Raw genomic sequence first — 21,355 nt, forward strand, 5'->3', positions numbered from 1 at the left:
TGACGCAGAATTGTATTGTAGTTACATAGAAAAATTGGAATTATTTACTCTATTGCTTGAAGATAATGTTAATTATTGTGTTTATTTGGCGTATTGGATTTTTATTTATGATTAATAAATATACTTATATACAAGATATGAATGAATTTTGGTTTTTAATAATTATTTCCATATACAAATTTGTCGAGACGTGCGATAACGAGGAACCTTATTCTTGCTCGTCGCTCTTATATGGTTGTTCTTGTACCGGTATCGCGTGTACTAGCTTAAGTTTTTCCAACTTTTGACCACGAAGTTACACCTGGATTTAAATAACATTTTGAATAACGGAAGAAAAATGTACAGGCTTTTGAATGATGCTAATTTAAAAGTAGTCCAAAGAGCCGCACTGGTAGAAATTGGAAATGAAAAATTATTTTTACTTTTTAATGCACTAACAAATATTTTTTTGACATCATTTGTTATGAACAACATAGACAAGATCAGTTTGAATTGAATTACGTTAATATTTTTCCGATATCTCCCAAATTTCCCACAAAAAGTGAGTTTGAAAAAAGGAACAACTTTCATATGTTTTCAATGATATCTGAGGGAGTTGAAAATTTGTATATCGTATTTTTTTGAGAAGAGCAATAAAATGTCATCAAAATCATTTAAATACCAGGGTGGGCCCGATTCTGTATGGAAACACGTCCATACCCTTTGGATTTTTTAACTTCCCGTAGGGTAAGTTATAGTAATCGTCCAAAAATCGAAATAAAAAATTTTTACATTTCTCGACGTTTTGAAGGTTTCTGAACATTTTGGCATACCTCAGAAAAAATGGATGTGTGTGTGTGTGTGTTTTGTATGTCCGCGTTTTTTCGTCCACGTTTTCGGGCGCACGGATCAACCGATTTGAATGGTTTAAAAAACATTCGATTCCTATTGATAGGGAGATGTGCTGATTAGTTTTTGGCAAAGGCAGGTCCAGCCGTTACGGAGATATGGAGCAAACAGTGCAAAAAATAGAAAGCGAATTTTTGAGAGAACGGATCAACCGATTTGAATGGTTTAAAAAACATTCCATTCCTATTGATAGGGAGATGTGCTGATTAGTTTTTGGCAAAGGTAGGCCCAGAGATTTCGGAGTTACAGAGCTAAATTAAAAAAAAATGGCTGTTTTTGAGAGAACTAAGCGTCCGATTTAAATGATTCAGAGAACTTTCTGCTTTTTTCAACAAAACAATTGATTTTGGAAAAAAAAATTTTTTGTTTCTAATTTTTTTTCAAAAAAATTTTTTTGTAATTTTGGACTAAAAATTCAAAAAATCACCCAAGCTAAGCACAGTCTAAGCGTCACTCTGGTAGAAATGTTTACGCAAGTGCGTTTAGACTGTTTGTGTACTGGAGCACTTTTCCAATTTTGTGAAAATTATTGAAAAATGTGAAAATGCCGCCAAACTGAGCACAGTATAAGTGAAAATGTCGCACAGAATTATTTGCAAATGCGTTTAGACTGTGACTATGCGGGAGCACTTTTTCAATTTTGTGTAAATTTGGCAACTATTTTTTTTTGGAATTTGATTCGAAATGAAATGACGATTGTTAGTGTTCTGGAGATCATAATTGATTTATTTATAATTAACTTTCCATAGGGTAAGTAATCGCAAAAAAATCGAAAATGAAAATTTTTATATATCTTCACGTTTCAGAGGTTTCTGAATATGTTGGCATACCTTGGAGAAAATTGATGTATGTGTGTGTATGTGTGTGTGTATGTGTGTGTGTGCGTGCATGTGTGTGTGTTCGGATACAAATTTTCGTCGACGATTTCGGGAACACGGATAAAGCAATTTGAATAATTCAAAAAACATTCTAGCCGTTCCGAAGATATGGGGCAAAAAGGGCCAAAAACGGTAACTTAGTTTTTAAGAGAACGGAGCGTTCGATTTGTATAGTTCAAAAAACATTTTACTTGTATTAACAAGATGAAGATTTGATCAAATTTTCATGAAGATAGGACTAGCGGTTTCGGAGATCTAGTAAAAAAAACTAAAAAAAAATAACATTTGGCGGTCAACAATAATCATTAGACATTAGACATATGCATATCAAATTATCAGATATTTTATTGAGATTTTTACAATAAGTATAAGTTTTGTTTACATTCCTATGGGTTCCGTACCATTGTTTTTCTGTTAGACAGCGACGCGGCGCTTACGCGCTTTATATTTTGTCTCTATGCAGTTAAAGCAGTACGATTGCTTTGAAAAAAAGTTCAGATCTTCCAAAATATATCAAAATGAAGATAACATTTTTTCCAAAAAAAAATTTTATAAAAAAAATTGTTTTTTAAAAAAAAAAATTATTTTCAAAAAAAGTAATTTTTTGTCCAATTTAAAATTTCTAAAAAATCTTATTTTTTCGAAGTAAAAATTTTTCAAAAATGTTAATCGTTTTTAAAAAAATAATAATTTTTGGTACGGGAAGTTCCAGCAATTTGCCTCAAGGCACGATGCCTTAATTGCCTTAAGACAGAATTCCACTTACAGCTAGTTTTTACCTTTATTTATTATTTTGGCAATCAAAACTTATAAAGTCTTATAAAACAAAACTTCTTGTTTAACAATCAAATAAAGCAAACAATATACATAATAAGTAATAATATTTAAGAAACTAAACCCTTTGGAATTAATATGGAATTGGGTTTAATACTTCTGTTATGTATTAGGCAAATGTTTGTTAAACGTTTGTGAAGTAGTTTATAATTTAAACCATTTGTAGAAAAAAAAACTAACATTTTTCGATATTTGTTCAAATTGAATGAACTTTGATAGTTTCTTTTATTGTAATTTCCTATGATAACTCTATATACTTATAAATTGCACATAAATTATTATAATGATTTTTTGTTGATTAAGTCAAATATCATTTACAGTGAACGGGAAGTTCATCAAACTTTGGCTTAAGGCAAAATACCACTTGCACATAGAAAACGTATATTTGTATCCCCTAACTCTCCGACTATAATTATGTTGATGGCATTATGCATCATCAATATATTTTGCATTTTGCATTTTGTAATACGCTCCAAACGACCACCCCCTCGTCTCGTCTCGTCTCATGCCGTCGTAAGGACTATTTTTATCACACTTTATTTCGATGGCAATTTATTCACAAAACATTCGCCTTCGCCTTCGAGAGACATGCTCTAAAGAAACAACGAACGATTTATTATAATACTCGCTATAATAATAAAAGGAATGCGATGAAATAAATAATATCTAAATATTTCTAATCAATCATTTAAAAAATGTAATTTTGTAGTTATTTTTTATGGAAGGGTACATATGCTGGGTCGTTTCAGAGATAACTCGATGTAAGGTCAAATCTTGGTTTACACACACTCATACATACTTTTTTCGAATTGCAGTCTCAAGCGATTCAAATTGACTTGAAATGATAGAAAAGATAAAATTAGCTTTTTGAAAACAAAAACTTCATCACAAATATGTTAAATTGAACAGATCACAAATTCTAGTTCACCAAAAATTTGACTTCTATTTGCTGTTTTGTAGTCAGTAATTATTTTTATTGATTTTTTTCAAACTTTTCGAAGGATAAGTTACAGCAATTGTAAAAAAAATATATAAACTAGCTGTAAGTGGAATTCTGTCTTAAGGCAATTAAGACATCGTGCCTAAAAGCAAATTGCTGAAACTTCCCGTACCAAAAATTATAATTTGATATAATATCTGATAATTTGATGTGCATATGTCTAATGATCATTTTTAACCGCCGAATGGCATTTTTTTTTACTTTTTTAATTGGATCTCCAAAACCGCTAGATCTGCCTCCATTAAAATTTGATCAATTTTTCATCTTGTCAATACAAGTAAAATGTTTTTTGGATTATTCAAATCGGACGCACCGTTCTCTTAAAAACTGAGTTACCGTTTTCGGCACTTTTTGCCCCGTATCTTCTTAACGGCTAGACCTGCCTTCGCCAAAAACTAATCAGCACGTCTCCTTATTAATACGAATCGAATGTTTTTTGAATTATTCAAATCGCTTCATCCGTGTTGCCGATATCGTCGACGAAAATTTGTATCCGCCACACGAACACACACACATACACATACATTTTTTTTTCTAAGGTATGTCAAAATGTTCAGAAGATTTTGAAACGTGAAGATACATAAAAATTTTCATTTTAGATTTTTTTCGATTACTATGACTTGCCCTACGGGAAGTTAATAAATAAATTTTTATGCGTATTTTTACGCTTTAAAGGTTTCTGAACATTTGTATGCAAGTGTTTATGTTTGGATACAATTTTTTGTCTACGCTTTTTTGTCTACGCTTTTGTCCTTGAATGATTTAAAAAAATATTCGATTCCTATTGACCGGCAGATTAGTTTTTAGGAAAGGCAGGTCCAGCCATTTCAAAGATTACGGGCAAATTATTTAAATTGCTTGATCCGTGTTCTCGAAATCGTCGACGAAAAATTGTATCCGCACATACATATACACACGCACGTATACACACACAACCGCACGCACGCGCACACACACATACATCCATTTTTTCTAATTATAAGGTATGCCAAAATATACAGAAACTTCTGAAACGCGAAAATATATAAAAAAATTCATTTTCGACTTTTATTTACTTTCCGTAGGATAAGTAATCGCAAAAAAATCGAAAATTTTAAAAAAAATTATATAATTTTACGTTTCAGAAGTAGTAGGATAGAAATTTTCGTCGACGATTTCGGGAACACGAGTCAACCTATTATCTTTCTTAACCGCAAGACACGAAGCTTACGCTCTTGAGTATTTTGTCTCTAAAACGCGATTGCTTTGAAAAAAAAAATCCAAATATTAAAATATTTCTGAATTAAAAAAAATCAGAAATAAAAAAATAAATAAACAAAATTAAAAAAAAACAAAATAGAAAAAAGTAAAAAAAAACAAAATTAAGAAAAACTAATTATTCAAAAAAGTATAATTTAGTCAAAAATTTTAGAATTCTCAAAAAACTATTTTTTCAAAGTTTTTAAAATGTTTAAAGTGCGATACGACGCCATGCCGACTAATTTGTTTTTATTTTAATGTTAGGGAGAAGTCCCGTAACGCCGGAAGGCACCTAAAACCGGATACTCTAGGTATTTAACACGTATTATTTAAGCGAGTATAAATCTTTTTATTTCAAAATACAAGTGAAAGGAGCGCGGGGGGCACACAGGTGCACACTCGCCAAAACTCACCTGCGACGCACACGGCCACGGCGGGAGCAACCCTTGTTGTTTTAGGTGCAAAAACATGGTCACCTAAATATCAATGAAAGTAATACTAGTGATTTATGCATTTATATTTTAGTGGCATTTAAAAATAAAAGTACTTCTTGATTGTTATCCGTAAAATGGTAGAATATTATTAGATATTTTAAACAATTTTAGTAGGTACCAGCAAATGAACGAAATTGTCTGTCGCTTAGCACCGGACACTAAGTCATTGTAAACATATTGATATTTCTTGTGAGAATTAACGTAATAATTTATTATAATTATTTAATTTTGTTCTGTATGAGTGCTAACGGTCACTACATACTCCAATTTTTCGTATTTTCTAGTCAAAGAATGAAAATCTTATGATGAATGCTCCAGCTGAGAGCATCGGTGTGACCCAGCCAAAAGGGTGGATAATTAGTGATTTTTTTTGCAATATCTAAGAATATTCGTCAAACACAAGACATTCCAAAGTGTGGCTACATATGTGTTCAATGCTAGTTATTTTGAAATGTCCGGTACTAGGTGCCACTTAGTAAAATCATATTTTTTGTTACCAAAGTTTGATTGATAGTATTAATTATTGTTTAGCAAAGATTGCTTTATTGTTAATTTAGTTTGATTTCTAACTTTGTTATCTAACATAAGTCATAATTTAATAAACATTTCGTAAAATATTTTTTGATTTATTTATAAATAACTTTAGACGACCGGCACTCGGGAACGTCTCCCTATTTTATTTAATAGAAATTGAAGAATTTCGATTTTTCATAGATTTCAAACCCTTCTGAACATTTTAACGTATTTTGAAAATATGAATGTATGTATATGTGCAGTATTTATGTATGCATGTATGTATGTACGGATACAATCTTTCATCAACGATTTCGGGTACAATCAATTGATTTTAATGATTCAATTCCTATTGACGGCATGATGTGCTTATTAGTTTTTGGTAAAAGCAGGTTCAGCCGTTTTGGAAATACGAAGTTGAAAGTGCAATAAATTGCTATTCAGTTTTTGGAGTATCCGACTAGAATTATTCAAAAATCCAAAGAAAATTTCAGATGAACTGAAATTTCTGAACAACATAAATTTTTTAGAGATCAATAATATCGCATTCACAAATTGCAGAATGAAATTGAATTACCAATTTATAAGCTCTATACAAGGACCTGCACCTATGACAATTTCAAAACAATAGTCAAACATTGATAAGGCATAAGTTTTTACTAATTGATAACTAATATCAGGTTGTAATAAAAAAAATCTGCTGGCTGTTTACTGGTCTGATTATTGTCAACTTACAATCCATGTAACAAATTTCACTAATCGTAAAATTTCTATTTCAGCCCCATTAAATAATTCTGCCGGCTGTCAGGTTACTAATAACGTCATCTGCATACACGGCAAATAAATCATATCCCACATCGGCATATCGTTTATCATGTGTCACATGTCCATAATTTAGCATCAGTTTATGGTGCCCTAGACCATAAACTGATGGCGATTGCAATTTTAATTGAATATGTTTATTCTGGCATCGATTCCTTATGATTGCAACCCAGAGACACTTTGTCACCCATTCGTGACAGCGAAGTTTAAAATTATACTAACCGACGATATAATACTTAACATACATGTGTAATCTACACATGTGTAATTATTTTCATATTTTGGCAGCCGGTCAATATGTTTTAACAAGACTCGAACATGTTTTCTTTTTGTTGAATAAATTATGAGAAAATTTGTAGGAAAATGTGTTTGTGATTTCCTGGTGGAGCAATAGAAATCGAAGCCAAATTATGTTTTTTTCCGATAATTGTGTATTTAAAAATAAAAATAATAACGAGTTAGATGATAGATTGGTGACAAGGGAATGTTAGTAAAATGTAAGTGGCTTTAACTGTTTGATAACTGAAAAATTGTTTAATCAAAGCCAACTATAATCTTGTTGACATTTTAAAATCGTAAAACATCTATTGTTAGCTAAGAATTTTGAAGTTACAATTCAAAACTAATGTCCTTCAAAAAATATTTTTTAACTTCTTGTAGGAAAATAATAATAATGTGTTTTTATGTGTCGATACAATTTTTTGTCTACGATATCAAAAACATTCAATTCTTATTGATAAGGACACGTGCTGATTGCTTTTTGGCAAAGGCAGAAACAGGCGTTTCGAAGATACGGGACATAAGTGTCGAAAAATGTTAATCAAGTTTTGAGAGAACCGATTTCAATATATAAAAAAACGTTTTATGTACTTGTATTGACAAAATGAAACACTGCTTAAATTTTGGTAGGCAGGTTTAGCGGTTTCAGAGATCCAATAAAAAGTAAAAAAATATCAAATATTTCAATAGTAAAGAATTATCAAATATTTTATAAAGATTTTAATAATAAGTACAAATTTTGTTTACATTTTTATAGGTTTTGTACCAATGTTTATCTGTTAAACTGCGACGCGGCGCTAAGGCGTTTTGATATTTTCTTTACGCAGTTAAAGCAGCGCGATTACTTTAAAAAAGAGTGCGCGTAAACTTTACACGTGATTGAAGTTAAACTTTTTTGCTATTGTGCGAGATGGCATTTAAGTTAATAATATTTACATCATAAAACAATTTTGAATAATGTTTATTGGTATTATTGTAGCGCTCGTGATGCACACATTTATTAATTTCAGCCATTAAATCATAAATTATATATTTATGATAGCATTGAAAATATTTATAATATTTGAAAACAATAGTGTTATTAAAGTCATACCTACTTCAAATATGACATGATTGGTTTGTCATTGTAATTAGCATTTAGAACTTGAATCTTCATTAGAGAAATAAAGTAATTGTTGATTAGTAAATTCTATAATATTTGTTCACACAATGGATTATGTTAAACGACGCCTAAAGACATATTGTTTTTACAATTTCAATCATCATGAAATTGTGTTTGTAGAACTTTATTAATTGAAATTGACATACATTCATTGACTTCTTGGGGTTATTGACTATTCCGCTGGCGATACAGTTTCATTCTTTGTCTTAAAAATATTTTCCATTCTAGTAATAACCTCAAAGGTTTACAATTACACTTACAAGGTTACAATTTACTTCAATAAACTTACGTGCCTTATACGGCACAGATTTTACATTTGTTTTATTATTTGCACTATAATTATTTATGGGGGACGGGGTGAAATATTCTTTCGATCCAGACATTTTTTATTAACTCAAGATTTGTATTACTATTTAACCTTAAAATGTAATGACATGAAACACCGTAAAATGAACAATATGCTTCACGCTTTCGGTGGCGTACGCACATACAAAGTCACGCATACAAAGAAGCCTCGCATGAATACGACGAATCACAATCGACCCGTATAGAAATTTCATCATCGAGAACGAATGATGAATCATTGAAGTGAGTTACGACCCTGCCGTAACTCACTTTCGTTGCATTCGTACGGATTTACACCCATGTCGCGTCTAAAGAAGTTTTACTTCAATAAAGTTCTTAATTAATTTATTTTTCCCAAATTTTCAAACAAAATTTGAAGTTTTCAAAAATTTTAAGTTACAGTACGGTAAGTTTCAGCAATTTTTCTCAAGACACGATGCCATGAGCCACTAGTTAACTATTATCATTAATTAATTATACTATAAAAGTAGATGTTTATAGTACAGTTGTAACATAAATAGGAATAAAAAATTACTAATAGTAAATATCATTTAACGGAAAACGTTATTATCGTGTCAATGACTCAGCTAACCGACTAGCAATTTCTTTTATTATACTCATTCTCGTGCGATCCGAACTTTCATTTTGCTTCAAATAAATACAAAAAAGGCGAAATGTTAAGAAGAACCTGATATTTTGATTTGGCTAACGGGTTTATCGGTTATGACTCTCATTATTGGCATATTTCTCCTTTATATTATTCGTTTCTTCATTTTAAACAACACAAGCAGCGGTATAAACATACGATTTGGGAGGTTTACGACTTTCAAGAATCGGTTAGAACAAAATTGTGCTGTATTAAAATTTTTTATATAATTGTTATTATTTTATATCTATGAGCCTTTTGTGGCTTTTTGTTATGAACTTTGGTTTTGCTACTACAGGTTTCGGCTTCAATTCTCACCTTAGAGAGCTTGATATCAAGCAGTCTTAATAACAGTATATTAGTAATATATATATATATATATATATATATATATATATATATAATGTAGTAATCAATTTTTAGTAAAGCTTTAATTTCATTTTCAATGTTTATTAATTTATACTTGTGAAAATAGTGTGAAAAGAAAGAATGTTGAAAATAAAATTATTAAAACAATAATTGATTGAAGAAAGAAGCGATTGAAGTAAAACTTACTTGCTACTGTACAAGATGGCATTTAAGTAAAAATAAAAACATCATAAAACAATTTTGAATAATGTTTATTAGTAATATGGTAACACTCGTGATGCACACATTTATTGGTGTCAACCATTATACACATTTATATAATGATAAATTATGAATTATATATTTATGATAGCATTAAAAATATTTATAATATTTGAAAATAATAATGTAATTAAAATCATACTTCAAATATGACATGATCGGTTTGTCATTGTAATTAGCATTTAGAAATGAACGTTTATTAGAGAAATGAAGTAATTGCTGATTAATAACTTCTATAATATTCGTTCACACAGTGGATTATGCTTAACAACGCCCGAACAAATATTGTTTTTGCAACTTCACTCATCATGTAATAATTGTGTTTGAAGAACTTCATGTAATTAAAATTAACATGCATTCATTGACTGCTTGTTTTTTTACTTTTTCGCTGGCGATATAATTCATTCTTTGAACAGCTGCAATATCTGTCTTGCCTAAAAATATTTTCAATTTTAATAGCTTCAAAGATTTATAGAAACTACGAATAATATAGAAATAATTTCTAATCAATAAACATACGTACACGGCAAAAATGTTTAATTTGTTTTATTATTTTCAAGGAACAGGGTAAAATATTCTTCTGATTTAGGCATTTTTCAAAGATCGAATGATACTTGGAAATAACTATTGAAATCAAATTGGTTGGATTGTAAATCCTTTGCAGAGATTCATTGTGTGTGTATTTGTTTGCATCCATCATTGCCACGATTTCGAGTAAATAGATATATCGATTTGCATGGTTGAAAAGTCATTTGTTGTGTATTGAAATTGTGAAGAGCTTTCAGTTCTTGGAAAAGGCAGGTTTAGCTGTTTGGCAATTATAGAGGAACAAGTTACATTTGACATATAGATAACTAGTGGGGTACATGGTACATGGCAATATGGCATCGTGCCTCAAGGCAAATTGCTGGAACTTCCCGTCCCATAATTAAAAATTGGAGGAATGAAAATAATCAATAGTTGTTTTAAATAATTTCAAATAGATTATTTATTATTAATATATACTGTAAATTTATAAGTGTTTATTATATATTGGACGACAAGCGTATTCTACAACTTTATTACGTATTTTTTTTTTGAATTTTTTTTTTTTTTTCAAAACTTTGAAATTTTTTTAAAAGTTAGAAATTTTGTGATTTTTTTTTAAAAAAGCGATTTTTTTTTAATTTTTTGAGAATTTGAAAAAAATCTTTTTTTTTGAAAATTTCGAAATATTCTCAAATTTTTATAAGAAATTGTTTTTTTTTAATTTTGATATTATCCGAAATTTTACTAAATTTAGATTTTTTTGAAAATGATGAATAATTTTGAAAATTTGAGTTTTTGAAACTTTAAATTTTTATGCACTCCGTCTACACAATCAGTAGGTTTTTTTAATTAATCTAATCAGATGAACCGTTTTCTCAAACCTGCATAACCATTTTTACACTCTTTGCGCTCCATACCTCCAGAACGCCAAGATGTGCCTTTTGCAAAAACGCTTCGCCATCGAGTACAAACCGAATGATTTTTCAATCATACAAATCGGCTATTCCATACCTTCGAAAATTTAGAGGACATTTGTTTGAACCATATAAATGAATTTCAAAATTAAGAACCTTGGTACGGAACCCTAAAAAATTTACACAAAATATGTACACTTTATGAAAATTTCTATAAAATATCTAATACCTTGATGTGCATATGTGCAATGAACATTTTTGACCTCTAAATGGCATTTTTCAAACTTATTTTTATTGAGAGTCCACAACCGCTAAACTTGTCTTTCGAACTTGACTTGACGAAACTTTGTATCCACACACACACACATTCATCTAATTTTTTTAAGGTATGCCAAAATATTCAAAAACCTTTGAAACGTAAAAATATATAAACATTTTCATTTTCGATTTTTTTTGCGATTACTGTAACTTACCCTACGGAAAGTTAAAAAGTGCTTTGTAAATCTGTGACTTCATACATTTGTTATATATAATCTTGTAGGTTTGCTATGACTGATTTTAGAGGTTTACTATCCCTGGTTTTATAGGTCTGCTATTCATGTTTTTGAAGATTGATTAATCCTTATAGCCTTCTCGTGTTACGCGATAGAGACAATTCTGACATTGATACACAAATCTAATTATAATTTTTAAACAGTTTTTTTCTTCACGATGCATTAATTTTAAGACACCGTGTGAAATAAAACTATACGAATAAAAAATCGTGTTTATTACAAAAAATCTGATAATGAACGAGATACAATCGCTCTGTAGGCCGGCTGAGCATTGCATAATGGCTTAATTTTATTCTTAAATTTTAATCTGCTCTTAACGGGTTTTTATATGTAATTATCAGGTTTGTTTGATGACATAAATATGTTTTAACTTTCCAAAATCATGGTAAGATGTTCATTGCATTCCTGCGAGTGATTCTTATAAACTGGCATAGGTAATTTGTATAAAAACTCCATTTATTGAAGTAAAACTTCTTAAGGCTCGACTGGGATGTAAATCCGTACAAATGCAACGAAAGTGCGTTACGGCAGATAAGATAAGATAAGAGTTGAGTGCCAATGATTAGTCATTCGCTCTCGATGATATCATTTCTATACGGGTCAATTGTGATTAGTCGTCGCGTATGTGACGTGTATGCGTACCGATATCAACAAGGAAATCGGTATAGATAAACATTCCAAAGTACATCGTAGTACAAATCTTGATTTAATGAATCAGAAGAATATTTTACCCTGTCCCCCGTAAATAATTATAATGATAATAATAAAACAATTGCAGCATTTGCGCTGTGTATGAAACATAAGTTTATTGAAATAATTTCTATATTATTTGTAGTTTCTATAAATCATGGAAGTTATTGAAATGAAACATATTTTTTAGGCAAAAAATGGAAAATATTTTTGATGAGATTATATCGCCAGCAAAAAAGTAAAAAAAATACCATCAGTCAATGAATGTATGTTAATTTTAATTACATGAAGTTCTTCAAACACAGTTATTACATAATGAGTAAAGTTGCGAAAGCAATATCCGTTTATGCATTGTGTAACATAATCCACTGTGTGAATGAATATTATAGAAGTCATTAATCAGCAATTACTTCACTTCTCTAATGAAGGTTTATTTCTAAATGCTAATTACAATGACAAACCGATCATGTCATATTTGAAGTATGACTTTAATTACATTATTGTTTTTAAATATCTCACATAATTTTAATGCTGTTATAAATATATAATTTATAATTTATCATTATATAAATGTGTATAATGGTTGACACCAATAAATATGTACATCACGAGTGTTACCATATCACTAAGAAACATTATAAAATAATTATCTTTTTTGTGGAGAAAATTATTTCAACATTGTGGCCTATTTTTTGCATGTAATTGAGCTCCATTAAACCATAACATGAATTTTTTCAACCCTAAAACCCCACATTTCGAAAAAACTTGCTTAGAAGGATATTTCTTGAAGAGTTGTATATCCAATTACATGACGATAAGGTACTAAATAAAAGTAACGACTTCTCAGATACAAATACATAGTTTTCGAATAGCGTTTCAAAATTCCATAATTGCATTCGAAATTCCATTATTGTCATTCTTACAATTTGAACACATTTTTTTGTTATAATTTATTTGAACACATTTTTTTTGAAATTTTTTTTAACAGCAATCAGAACCTTTTGTCCTATGAGCTGTTGGGCTGAAACTTCTCCTTACTTCGTATTTTTTAGATGGTAACCCAATGGTTAATTCATTCATATTTTATGATTTTTGTTATTAGAATTAATTAACTAAGAGGGCTGACTTTTTATTGGTGCAGCAATGCCGGGCAAGGGCTATTTTCACTTGGAAACATATTGCTATCTATATTTCCAAGTGAAAATCGTTGTCACTGCTGCCTGACAACAGGCTGCTCGAAGTGGGTATCGAACCCGGAACCTCTGATTCAGATTTGAACACATGTACAAACTTTTACGACAAGTATGTTCATGTATTTTCTCTTCCAAAAAATGCGACATTTCTATCCCAAACTCAGAACAGTTAGTACACATTTCGATAACTTAATAAATATTATATGTATATGTTTATTTGTGTGTTTTGTTGTGATGCCGTAATATATAGATTTTACAGTAGTGCACATCTTAATATCATGGTGCAATAGTGTTTCATTAATGAAGGATACCAAAGTGAAAAGAATGAAGGCTAGGATATTAGCCAAAACGTATGGAGTTTAAATAAATTCTTAAAACTTTCATACTATTTATTATTGATGTAATGCCCGATCTTTAAACAAAAATAAAATATATTATATCACCAGATTCATGACTATTCAAATATATATATATATATATATATATATATATATATATATATATTACAATATATTCCAACTTTACAAATTTCTCTTAACATATGCCAAACATTGCAATTTCCATTCGTTAGGCAAAATATTTTCTAATCTGCCAATTTGAATTTGTCCTCTATTTTTCTCCATTCCGATCCGTTTGATGTTATTTATGCTAATAAGACAGTAATTAGTCATATCATGTTTTATTTATTAGTGGAAATGATTATTAGAACTGGTTTCCGAGTCGACCAGGCCAGTGCAACAGCCGCTATAACTATATGTTCAGAATTGGGAACGCATCGCGATGCAGGAAAAGTTGGGTAATTCCATGTTTACGGAACGTTGACATTATTGGCGAATAAGCAACTATCGATTTGAAACAGTTTCAGTAAAAATGCGGGTTTTGGGTTATTATTATAATATTAATGCGTTCTATCCGGTGTGGTGGCCCGTGAGCATTGGTCATCATCTGGTGGCTTGGATCACCATTCTTTAAATTAGGTGGTAGGAGTTGGACAACGTTAATATCATTTGGGTTAATTGGAAACACATATTGTTGATTTTAATTTCCAGTAGGGTAAGTTATAGTAATCGCAAAAGGTTTACGTTTCAAAGGTTTCTGAACATTTTGGCATACCTCAGAAAAAATGAATGTATGTGTGTGTGTGTTTGGCTACAATTTTTCGTCCACGATTTCGGACGCACGAATGAAGCGATTTGAATGATTAAAAAAAACATGCGATTCCTATTGATGAAAAGACGTGCTGATTAGTTTTTTTGTTAGTTTACTGACAGGCCCAGCCGTTTCGAAGATGCGGGACAAAAGTGGCAAAAACGGTAATTCAGGTTTTGAGAGAATGGAGTACCCGATTTGAATGATTCAAAAAACATTGCACTTGTATTGACGAAATGAAGTATTGATGTAATCATTAGACATATGCACATCAAATTAGCAGATATTTGATAATATTCGTAAAAATTAGTACTAATTTTATTATAATTTTGTTGGGTTCCGTACCAAGATTGTTAGTTTTCAAAGTTCAAGCAAATTTCAAAATTAAAAAAAAAAATTTAAAAATTTTCAAAAATATTAAATATACAAAGTTTTATACTTCAAATATGAATTTTAAATTTACATTTTAGTTTTTAAATGTATATATTTCTAATGTAAACTTTCACAAGTGTTCTGAGCGCTAAGATGGTCACTGTATATTTTATACACGATAAAATATGTAGTGATTATAATTATTTATCTGAAAATGTTTAAAACAATAATAAGGACACGTGCTGATTAGTTTTGGTCTAGCCGTTTCGAAGATACGGGACAAAAAGTGTCAAAAACGGTAACTTAGTTTTTAAGAGAACGGAGCGTTCGATTTTAGTAATTTGAAGACAAGATGAAGAACTGATCGAATTCTTGGAAAGGCAGGTCTAGCGGTTATGGACTCTCATTGAAAATAAGTTAAAAAATGTCATTTGGCGGTCAAAAATGTTTATTGGACATATGTACATCAAATTATCAGACTTTTTTATAGAGATTTTAATAATATGTATACATTTTGTGTAATTTTTTTGGGTTTTGTACCAAGATTGTTAATTACGGTACGGGAAGTTACAGCAATTAACTTGCCTTAAGCAACGATGTCAAGCACCATTAGTCTTTTTCTTCTTTTATAAAAAAATAATTTATAAAAGATAACTTTTTTATAATAATCTATCAGAAAACATTTAATATTCTTAGAATATTTCATTATGGTACGGGAAGTAATTTGCCTCAAGACATGTTACCATGCACCACCAGTTTCATATTCAAGTCGATCTAAAACAATTTCTAGTAGCATACCTACTAGAATATACTACTAGAATATATTATTTTTTAAAATAACTTATATTTTTCAAAAGGACTATATCACCTTACAGCTTATAGGTTTTTACTAATATTATATATTTTTACAATTAATACAATTCCGTATAAAAAATAAGACATTCATTTACACATCCCTGTTCTTGTAAACTGATATCCAAATAAAACTCTAAATGCATATAATTATGAATGAACGATCGTATCGTGTAGGAGTATTGGAATCGCATAAAAACGTCTAATAAAAATAATCAAAGGCATAATCAACATCAGAATCTGTCAGATTTCTTCATCTAATGAATCTTATTTTAAATAAACACAGTAACTGACTCAATAACGATATTACCTAAAATGTTCCATTAGGTTTTGAAATCACGTAGGCCGTTTTTATGAATGATTTTTTTATTTATGCTCCGAACGGAATGTTTCTATTGATTATATTTGACATGAATTTGTCAGAGTTGATAAATAAAATATGATGGTTTGATAGTTTTAGTAAAATGGTAATTGATGATTTAATTTTAAATATTGAGCTCTATAATTTATAATTTCAAAAGTATCTTGAGGTTGTTCGAAGGATTCGATCACTTTGTTTGGTTTTAAGTAAAACCGAATTTATCAAAAAAATATTATTTTTAACTTCCCGTAGGGCAAGTTATAGTAATCGCGAAAAAATCGAAAATGAAAAATTTTATATATCTTCACGTTTCAAAGGTTTCTGAACATTTTGGCATACCTTAGAAAAAATGGATGTATGTGTGTGTGCGTGTATGTGTGTATTTATGTATGTATGTATGTACGTGTGTGTATGTATGTGCGGATATTAGGAAATCGTCTTAGTCGATTATTTATAGATATCGGGAAGTTCATGTAGCTTGCCTCGAGGCAAAATACCAATACCAACTAGTTTCTTCACTAGTTCAAGAAAAGTGAGTACAATATGCATCACAATGAAGTAAGAAATATTATCTTGGCTCAAATTTGTCAACACATCTCTCCATCAGTAGCTCCAGATCTCCTAATTTAAATTAGCAATCCAGTTAGGTTCTAGACGTAGTTGTGTCTCTTGATTGAATAATTCAATTCTTGAACTTGTCTATGGAAAACACAACTGCATTTAGTTACCACTAACTTTACATGAGAATTTGCAACAGTCTGTAGTTGATGGAAGTGAAATTCTATTATCGTGGTTACTTACTTCATCCAAGGAATCTTCAGGATTTGCAGATAATTTTAGTTGGTAAACAAGATTCGAATTAATGGATTCAATAAAGTTTTACAAATTGCTTATAATGAGAAAATTATATTGAAACTGGTGGTGCATGGCATCGTGCCTTAAGGCAAATTGCTCAAACTTTCCACACCGTAATTAAACATTCGAGGAATAAAACTACTTGAGGAAAAAATAGATGTATGTGTGTGTGTGTGTATGTTTGAATGAATATGTTTGATCAAACGATTTGAATGTTTCAAAAAACATTCTATTTCTATTGATGAGAAGATGTGTTAATTAGTTTTTGGCGAAGACAAGCCTGGCCGTTTCGAAGATTTGGGGCAAAAAGTGCCAAAAACGGTAATTCAGTTCTTGGAAGAACGGAGCGTCCTATTTGAATTATTCAAAAAACATTTTACTTGGGAAATGATATTTGGCGGTTGATTGTACCAATATACACATACACCCACACATATATATATATATATATATATATATATATATAATATATATATATTCTAAGGTATGCCAAAATGTTCAGCAAGTCTTGGGAACCTAAAGAAATGAAAGAATTTTTATATTCGATTTTTCTGCGATTAAATAACTTACTCTGCGGGAAGTAAATTATGTTCAATTTAGGTAATTTTAATTTAGTAGTTTCTGATGTTAAAATTGGATGCTTATTAGACGTTATAAGAAATTTTAGTAAACTAGTTCCATTTTAAAGCTTACTACTTCGTTCTCTCCAAATTACATTGAGATTTTGTTGATGTAGTTTTAATATTTTTAACTTCCCGTAGGGCAAGTTATATCAATCGCAAAAAATCGCAAATAAATTTTTTTATATATCTTTACGTTTCAAAGTTTTCTGAATATTTTGGCATACCTTAGAAAAAATGGATGTATGTGTGTGTGTGTGTATATGCGTGTGTGTATGTGTGTGCTGATACAAATTTTCGTTGACGATTTCGGGAACACCGATCAACCGATTTAAATAATTCAAAAAACATTCGTATTGATAAAGAGTGCTGATTAGTTTTTGGCAAAGGCAGGTCTAGCCTCTAAAAATTATAGGAGAACAGTGCATCCGATTTTAAGAATTCAAAAAACATTTTACTTGTATCAACAAGATGAAGAATTGATCAAATTTTCATGAAGGCAGGTTTAGCGGTTTCGGAGATCTATTGAAAAATGTAAAAAAAATGCCATTTGGCGGTAAAAAATGATCATTAGACATATGCACATCAAATTATCAGATATTTTATAGAGGTTTTAACAATAAGTATAAATTTTGTTTACATTTCTATGGGTTCCGTGCCAATGTTTATCCGTTAGACGGCGACGCAGCGCTTACGTGTTTCGAAATTTCATCTCTATGCAATCAAAGCAGTGCGATTGCTTTGAAAAAAAGTTCAAAATTTCCAAAATATGTTAAAATAAAGTTCAAAAAAAGTAATGTTTTGTAGAATTTATAGTTTCTCAAAAATCGAATTTTTTTGAAGTAATTTTTTTTCAAAAATGTTAATCGTTTTTAAAAAAATAATAATTTTTGGTACGGGAAGTTCCAGCAATTTGCCTTAAGACGCGATGCCATGCGCCCCACTAATCAAAACTTATAGTTAGGTACATATTAGACGACTGGCAGTTATGATAGACCTTGGATGTTTCAGAAGTTATGACAACTTTTAGTTAATTAACAAGATTCTAATTAATGAATTTAACAAAGTTTTACAAAATACTTGTAGCGATGAGAAAACTATATTGGAATTATGTTCAATTTCAGAAGTAAGATTTTAGTACATAGACTGGTAGTTATGATAGACCTTAGAAATCATTTTTGACCGACAAATGGCTTTTTTTACTTTGTTTACTAGATCTCTGAAACCGCTAGACCTGCCTTTCTAAATATTTAATCAGTTCATCTTGTCAATGCAAGTAAAATCTTCTTTGAATTATTGAATTCGGACGCTCCGTTCTCAAACCATTCAAACTGAAGTACCGTTTTTGGTACTTTTCGCCCCGTATCTTCGGGACGGCTAGACCTGCCTTTTCCAAAAAACTGATCAGCACGTCTCCTTATTAATACAAATCGAATGCTTTTAGATTATTCAAACCGTTTGATTCGTGTATCCGAAATCGTCGACGAAAATTTGTATCCGCACACACGCACATACACACACATACATCCATATTTTTAAGGTATGCCAAAATTTTCAAAAGGTTTTGAAACTTAAAGATATATAATAATTTTTATTTTCGATTTTTTTATGATTTCTATAACTTACCCTACTGGAAGTTAAAAATTATCTATAATTTAAGTAATTTTAATAATATTTACTTAGAAAAATGGCTGAATAGTTCTTTAGAAACTGAATTTTTTGAGCTTTTTGTAACATTTTTTAATTCTGAAATATTATTCTGAATTATTATTCTGATATATTATTTAGAAACTGAATTTTTTGAGCTTTTTGTAACATTTTTTAATTCTGAAATATAATCAGAGTCATCCTCTGATTATATTTCTACGAAATAAAGATAGGTAAAAGTAGATAGTGTTACAACTTACCCCTTATTTGGGGCTAGATTGTAACATCAACCTGCAACTAGCAAACCGAATTTTTATAATATAATTTTACATTACCTAACGAAAATGACGCACCTGCACTTCTGTTTTCTTTGTCTGCTTGCAGTTGACATGTTAAATCAAGACAAAAAAATATTTTAATATCGTTTATTCTTTTACCCAATATATTATTCAGATTTGTTTATCATTTGTGAATTATTTATAAATGATTTAAAAATGTTTTTGTTCAGCTGTTTATATTAATTATGAAAGAAGTAGCAATATAATAGTACATGAATTAACTAAAAATGTGTGTTTATATTTTAATATTCTTAGTTGTTCCTTAATAAATATTAAGATTAATATAAACTAATGTATAAATCTAAAATAATTATTTATAGTTATGGATTTTACCGAAACTTATAATTATTAAGAAATTTAATATTTATAATATAAAACTAGTGGTGTATGGTATGGTATGGTATCGTGCCTTAAGGCAAATTGCTGGAACTTTCCATACCGTTACGAAATGTTTGAGAAATATTAAATGTATTCAAATAGTTTATTATAAATATTTTAACATTGTATAATATTTATAAGAATTATATAAACTGAATTACAAAGTTAAAATTATTCGTTTAAAAATATATTAGAACTTTAGTCAAAATTAAAATTAAAATCTGAATTATTTTCGATATACAAAAATTAAAAAAAAAATGAAACAAAAATTCAATTTTTTTTTTCAAAAGCAATTGTTTTGTTGAAACAAGCAGAAAGTTCTTTGAATTTGAATGAATCGGACGCTTAGTCTTCTCAAAAATTGCCATTTTTTGCATGTTTAGCTCTGTATCTTTGAAATGGCTGGACCTGCCTTTGCCAAAAACTAATCACCTCTTCTCCAATTATGACAAATTGAGTGTTTTTTTAGATCATTCAAATCGGGTACTCCGTTCTCTCAAAATTTGATTTGTATTTTCTGCACTCTTTGCTCCATATATCCGTAACGGCTGGACCTGCCAAAAACTAATTAGCACATCTCCCTATTAATAGGAATCGAATATTTTTTAAACCATTCAAATCGGTTGATCCCTGCGCCCGAAAACGTGGACGAAAAAATGCGGACGTACAAACACACACACACATCCATTTTTTCTGGGGTATGCCAAAATGTTCAGAAACCTTCAAAACGTCGAGAAATGCAAAAATTTTCAATTCCGATTTTCGGCCCATTACTATAACTACCCTAAGGGAAGTTAATATTCTATTTATACTGACAAATACTACGCTCTAATTAATGTTTTTCATCTTTATAATATAATAGTTCGGTTAATAAAAATAAAATTTCCAATGAATATAGCAATCTATACGACTGGATTTTATGTTTCACGCTATATATTATATCCAGTCAATTAAAATGAAACTCGATACATTTTTTCACAAACTCTTTCCTTGTTCCTGGTTTTCATATAGATCTATCTAATTCTCAGGGTTTTGTAAATGTAATAATATTTTAAAAACACACTAATGTGTTTATCACAGAAAAAGTTGAAAATTGTATGATTTAAATGAAATGTCGCGTTTGTCAGGTCTGAGTAATGATTAGTGTAGCCAATCTTAAATACTGTTTAATAAA

This window comes from Ctenocephalides felis, unplaced genomic scaffold, assembly GCF_003426905.1.
Source record: "Ctenocephalides felis isolate EL2017-DRISC unplaced genomic scaffold, ASM342690v1 CF-g0.4_SCAFFOLD_00845, whole genome shotgun sequence".
Lineage (NCBI taxonomy): Eukaryota > Metazoa > Arthropoda > Insecta > Siphonaptera > Pulicidae > Ctenocephalides > Ctenocephalides felis.